This window comes from Emys orbicularis, chromosome 6 (assembly GCF_028017835.1).
Source record: "Emys orbicularis isolate rEmyOrb1 chromosome 6, rEmyOrb1.hap1, whole genome shotgun sequence".
In the NCBI taxonomy this organism is placed as follows: domain Eukaryota; kingdom Metazoa; phylum Chordata; order Testudines; family Emydidae; genus Emys; species Emys orbicularis.
Window position 1 is genome coordinate 19,146,508 of NC_088688.1, and position 7,139 is coordinate 19,153,646.

The window sequence follows — 7,139 nt, forward strand, 5'->3', positions numbered from 1 at the left end:
GTCTATCACTGTAAGGCTGGTTTTCTAATCCATTAGTCATTCTCTTGGCTCTTCTCCAACCCCTCTCCAATTTATCAACTTCTTGAACTGTGGGCACCAGAACTGGACACAGTATTGCCGCAGCAGTCGCACAGTGCCAAACACAGAGGTAAAATAAACTACTACTCAAGATTCCACTGTTTATTATTCATCCCAGGATTGCAGTAGCCCTTTTGGCCATAGCATCACTGTGGGAACTATGATTATCCACCATGATCTCTAAAAAAATTTCAGGGTCACTGCTTCCCAGGATAGAGTCCTGCATCCTCTAAGTATGGCCTACATTCTTTTTTTCTAAAAGTATACATTTAGCCATATTACAATGCATATTGTTTACTCGCACCTAGCTTACCAAGCAAACCAGATCATTTTGTGACCTGTCCTCTTCTTCATTATTTATCACTCCCCTAGTATTTTTGTCATCTGCAGACTTTATCAGTGATGATTCTAAATTTTCTTCTAGGTCATTGATAAAAATATTAAATAATGCAGGGTCCAGAACAGATCCCTGTGAGACACCACTAAAAACACTCCCTCTTGATGACAATTCCCCATTTACAATTACATTTTGAGACCTATCAGCTAGCCATTTTAATCCATTTAATGTGTCCCATGTACATTTTATATCACTCTAGTTTTTTAATCAGTGTCATGCAGTACCAAGTCAAACACCTTACAGCAGTCTAATTATGTTACATCACCATGATTACTTTTTATCAACCAAACCTGTAATCTCATCAACAAAAGATATAAGAACATAATAATGACCATAGTGAGTCAAAGCAATGGATCATCTAGCCCAGTGTCTCTCAACCTTTTCAGTCTACTGTACCCCTTTCAGGAGTCTGAGTTGTCTTGCATACCCCCAAGTTTCACTTCACTTAAAAACGACTTGCTTACAAAAATCAGACATAAAAATACAAAAAAGTGTCATAGTACACCATTACTTGAAAACTGCTTACTTTTTACCATATAATTATAAAATAAATCAATTGGAATATCAAATATCTAGATGAGTTGATGTACCCCGGAAGACCTCTAAGTACCCCCAGGGGTATGTGTACCTCTGGTTGAGAACTACTGATCTAGCCCAGTATCCTGTCTTCTGACAGTGGACAATGCCAAACACTTCAGAGGGAATAAACAGAACAGGGCAATTTTAAGTGATCCATCCCCTGTTGTCCATTCCTAGCTGTTGGCAGCTGGAGATTTAGGGACACCCAGAGAATGGGGCTGCATCCCTGACCATCTTGGCTAATAATCATTGATAGATAAGGTCATGGAGGATATGTCCAATTCTTTTTGTAAGTCAGTTATAGTTTTAGCCTTCACAACATCCTACGACAACAAGTTCCACAGGTTGACCACACGTTGGGTGGAGAAGTATTAATTTCACCGGATGACACCTAGTTCTTGTGTTATGTGAAGGAGTAAATAACACTTCCTCATTTACATTCTCCACACCACTCATGATTTTATAGACCTCTATCATATCCCTCCTTAGTCATCTCTTTTCTAAGCTGAACAGGCCCAGTCTTTTTAATCTTTCCTGTTACAGACACTGTTCCATACCCCTAATCATTTTTGTTGCCCTTCTCTGTGCCTTTTCCAATTCCAATATATCATTTTTGAGATGGGGTGACCAGAACTGCATGCAGTATTCAAGGTGTGGGCATATCATGGATTTATATAGTGGCATTAAGGTACAGTAACTCCTCACTTAACGTTGTAGTTATGTTCCTGAAAAATGCGACTAAGTGAAATGATGTTAAGCGAATCCAATTTTCCCATAAGAATTAATGTAAGTTAGATTCCAGGGCAGCTTCCCCTACTCTGCAAGCACCAGGGGCAGGGGGCTCAACCCTCAGCCCGCCCACTCCACCCCTTTCCCCAAGCCCTCACCCCAGCCTCTTCTCCCCCCACACCTCCTCCCCCTTTACTTTGCACACTGCATCCTGGCTCCTCCCCCCTCCCTCCCCTCCCTTCTAAATGCCGCAAACCAGCTGATTGCCGCATTCGGGAGGCAGGGGAGGGAGGGGGGAGGCACGCCGAGTCCTTGCTCCTCCCCCCTCCCTCCTGCCCGGGGCAATCAGCTGGCTTGCGGCGTTTTGGAGGCAGGACGGGGGGAGGAGCGAGGACTTGGTGCGCAGGCTCCCCCTCCCTCCCGAACGCAGCAAGCCAGCTGATTTTCCCTGGGCAGGAGAGAGGGGGGAGGAGCAAGGACTCGGCGCGCCTCCCCCCTCCCTCCCCTGCCTCCCGAACGTGGCAATCAGCTGGCTTGCGGCGTTTAGGAGGCAGGGGAAAGGAGCGAGGACTTGGCGCAGGCTCCCTCTCCCTCCCCCCCCCCCCCCGCCTCCTGCCCAGGGAAATCAGCTGGCTTGTGGTGTTCGGGAGGCAGGGGAGAAAGAGTTTTTGCTCTCAGTTCCAGTGCCCAGCCCCAACAAGTCCTGGAGCAACTGAAAACTGAGTTTAATAATAGGAAATGTTGGGCAACTTTAATAATATGTGACACTACCAGCCCAGCCTATAATACAGTGGTGGCCAACCTACCGCCTGCACACGGCCCATCAGGGTAATCCGCTGGTGGGCTGCGAGACAGTTTGTTTACATTGACCGTCTGCAGGCACGGCCGCCCGCAGCTCCCAGTGGCCCACACCGCTTCCCACAGCTCTCATTGGCCGGGAACGGTGAACCACGGCCACTGGGAGCTGTGGGCAGCCGTGCCTGCCGACGGTCAATGTAAACAAACTGTCTCGCAGCCTGTTGGCGGATTACCCTGACGGGCCGCAGGTTGACCACTTCTGCTATAATATGAACACATTATTCCATAGCTGAGCTCTATAAGGTTTCTGTGAAGCACATGGTGGTGGCCACTGTTAGAGACAGAATTCTGTCTCATCATCAATGGTAATTTCAATGTTTTTATGTTTCTTAGTTCCAGCAAATGCACAAAGCTCATTTGGTGATAGGGAGGGGTCTCAGGTTAATGCTTGTGCTCGAAGCTGCATGCTGAGGAGATCAGCTTTTCTTGAGGCCTCCACTTGATTCTGATACTGGTCCATCAGGTTTCCCATTCATGTGGTACCACCAGCATAGGAAGAGAGAGCAGTTAGACTTTCCCTTCTCTCCCCATACCAGCAGCAATGACAAGCAGGAAAAGGAGGAGAAATAGTGAGAAGTCCTGAATGGAGAGGATGAGAAATCAAAGCCCAGCTAGACTCTGAGCTCCCACAGCAACACAAACAATGGAAGAGGGGCAAAATATACCATTCTGTTAAAAATTCATGATTATATAAACTGATAGGGCCAGATTCTCATTTACTGTCTTACACTTGGTACAAATGCAGTTTATATCCACTTTAAGGACATTTACACTGCCTGAGTGGCATAAAGGGGTCTTGGTGATGGTACAACACCATCAACCAGGGTCACTCTGGCAAGCACAATGGTCATTAGTGGACTATGCCTGTTTGATGTTGATGTGTAAAGGAGAATCAGGCCCATGGTTTGAGCTATCTAGGACATGTGCATGTCAGGAATGGAGGCCAGAGGTGGAGAGGACTAAGATGAAATGATAATACCAGAGATCTGAGGCTAGGTCTACACTACCCGCCTGAATCGGCGGGTAGAAATCAACCTCTCGGGGATCGATTTATCGCGTCCCATCGGGACGCGACAATCGATCCCCGAATCGACGCTCTTACTCCACCAGCGAAGGTGGGAGTAAGCGCCGTTGACGGGAAGCCGCAGAGGTCAATTTTGCCACCGTCCCTACAGCGGGGTAAGTCGGCTGCGATACGTCTAATTCAGCTACGCTATTCGCGTAGCTGAATTTGCGTATCTTAAATTGACCCCCCCCTGTAGTGAAGACGTAGCCTGAGACTTGCAGGATGAGCTCTCAGAGATACATTCCAAATTATACTGAGCAAGTAAAAGCAGCACAAGACAGAATGGCTCTTCCAATATTGTTACAACTCCTGCTTGCTCAGAGTGGCACTCTGTTCCCCCTCTAGGGGTGGCTATGCCTCGTAGAGATTGTTGAGCCTGCTACAGCCTTGGCTAACAGAGAGGTGTCTTTTAGCTCATCCAGTAGAGCAGGGGTGGCCAACCTGAGCCTGAGAAGGAGCCAGAATTTACCAATGTACATTGCCAAAGAGCCACAGAAATACATCAGGTGCCCCCCCCACACATCAGATCCCCTCCCCACTCCCAGCGCCCCCTGCCCACCGGCAGCCCTGGCAATCAGCGCCTCCCCCTCCCTCCCCGAACCTCCCGATCAGCTGTTTTGTGGCATGCAAGAGGCTCTGAGGGGGAGGGGGAGGAGTCAGGGCATGGCAGGCTCAGGGGAGGGGGCGGGAAGGGATGGAGTGGGGGCAGGGCCTGTGGCAGAGTCAGGGGTTGAGCAGTGAGCACCCCCCGGCACCTTGAAAAGTTGGCGCCTGTAGCTCCAGCCCCGGAGTCAGTGCCTATACAAGGAGCCGCATATTAACTTCTGAAGAGCCGCATGTGGCTCCAGAGCGACAGATTGGCCACCCCTGCAGTAGAGGCTCATGCATTTAGTTCTAGAGTTCCCAGGTTTGATCCCCACTGCTGGTGCCCCCGTGTGGATTGGCATTACATAAGTACTAATAATAATGCTGACATTTGCTTCTGTAGCATATCCTAATGAAAAGCTGACTCCTTTATGCATCTCGAGAACTAAAATAGCACACAAAGACTGGATTAGAGGAGGACAGGACCATTCTTTTAAAAGTAGCTTTTGCTGGGAAGCAGGGATGTTAATGGGGGTGACTTTATTCTACTGAGAAGAAATTAAGATTTCAACTGGTTCAATAGCGTGTTTGATCAAAGTGCCATGACAAATAACTATGCTCATGGATGGGTTATTGAGAGCCCGCTACATATCATGAGCCAAATTCTACCCTGTGGTAAACATACAACTCATACTCAGGTCAGATGGAAAATGGAATTCGGTTCCATGATAGGAATATTTCCTTTGGGGGAAAAACACGGGCTGGGGGAGGGAAGAAAGAGCACCAATAGTGTTTTGGGCTCAGTCCTGCAATTTACAATATTTATAAGGCTTTCAGGTTTTTAAGAATTCTGTGTCATACCTTTGCTTTGCACACACCTAACTTTGAAAACTGATCAGACAAAGTTCCAGGCCTATTAAGATAATGGAAAGAATATAAAGAGAAAAATAATCCATAGACATCTGGGACTTGGTCCTGAACTATTCCAAGCTGATGCTCCGCACAGCACGGATTTGGGGTGGAGGTTTCACACGTCCTCTGATTCTCAGCCAGACCAGGGGCAGAATAGTCCCCAGGATAATTTAGTAGTCTAGGCAGTGCTGTGTATTCTGCTCCGTCTTGCCTGGCCAGCCCCCTCCTCACACCATCCCTGACCTGATATGTTTCCTACAATGAGTGGTGGGAGTTTGTGGCATCTTTATGCTAGTCTTAGGTTCCTGATGAAGACTGCCTTAATAAGGGACTCTCCATCAGGGCTGACAACCTGGCCAATAAAGAATCTATAAGCTGGTACTACTAGACCAGCATTTCCCAAGCTGGGCATTTATATCGATATCTAGTTCCCTTAATAAGTGACCTGGTTTTCAAATGTGCTTATGACCTATGACATTCATGGACTTCCAATTGCCTCATTTTAAACACTGAGTTTTGAAAATACTGCCCAGGGGTTTTATAAAGACAATGAAAAAACTGGTCACTTTCTCTCATTTGACTGAATATAAATTTAGGACAAGATTGAAACTTTGTGTTGCACTCTGAATAAGAGTCATTCTGGAGCTCTGAGAGTCATAATTGCTTTCCTGGTTCCCTCCTTGCTCCCTCCTTGGGAAGTAATCTGGTGCATACCAAGAGCAAATTTGCCCCTCCGTACCAACCTGCTTTCCTTCCCACATACAGGTCAGTGATGTGGGGATGGTGGACAGGAAAGCAAGATATACCTCAATGCCCCCTTACACTCCTGGGTGTAACCATGTTAAATACAGTCATGATTACCAGTCACAGTCTTACCTGGGGTAAATGCAATACATCCAGGCCTTAGCAAAGCATTTGAAGCAGTGGCAGATGAAATCATATTTGAAAAATAGTCAAAGAAACCATCAGAACGGACTGCAAACAAAGGGTAATAATAGACTGCAATATATCAATTTGGGGGAGTCATCTAGTGGGGTGCTAAAAGATCAGCAGTAGGTGTGGTCTTAGTACTCAAATGGTCTTAATTTACACTGCAAGTCCACATGAGATCAATAGAACTACCCCTATGAGTAAAGACTACACAGATAACTATGGGTTTGTGCCCTGTAACTGGGCATAACATCAATAGTTGTTGGCCTGGGGACTCTACCATATTGGGCCTGATCCAATCTCCACTGAAGTTAATGGAAGGACTGACACAGACTTCAAGGGGCTTTGGTTCAGGCCCACCAATCATGAGAAGGACTGGGACTTTAACTCCAGGGGCTCAGCTTTGTCTGCTTCTGGCAGAATACCATCACTGTTTGACAATACATTGTTATAAATTAAGACCCTGGATATATTTTTCTAGCCATGCAGTTTGCGGATTTAAAACTGTGTTTTTATGGCTTTGTACCACTTTTCAGTGGTTTAAGTTTGGCATTTGAAAGTATATTTACAGCACTACAAACTAAAAGAGCAATGAACAGATTTCAAACAGGGGATTTGTTTGGAAAGTACAGATGAAATTGCAAATGAAAAGCCCAGACCCTCTCTCTGCTAAGTAAAGAGATTCAGCAAGTATGCATTATGATTTAGCCAAAGCCAGAGTTCCAGCTATTCAGTAATCCTGTCTACCTCATGGAAAACTTTATTGAATTTATGCAGGACAGACATGAAAATTATTTGTAATACTTTCTCTTCCTCATAAATCCTTTTATTAATCTCTTTTTAAATTGCCTTTTGAATTTGGTTCTCAGGTCAAGAGTAATGAAGGCAATTACAGAGGGATTCAGAGTTCGGAGACAAAACAAAACCATCTAGAAAGTAATTTGTTGATTATGTATTTCCATTTCAATCTTTTTCCACGTATCCCTCTTTTTAACATGGTTATCA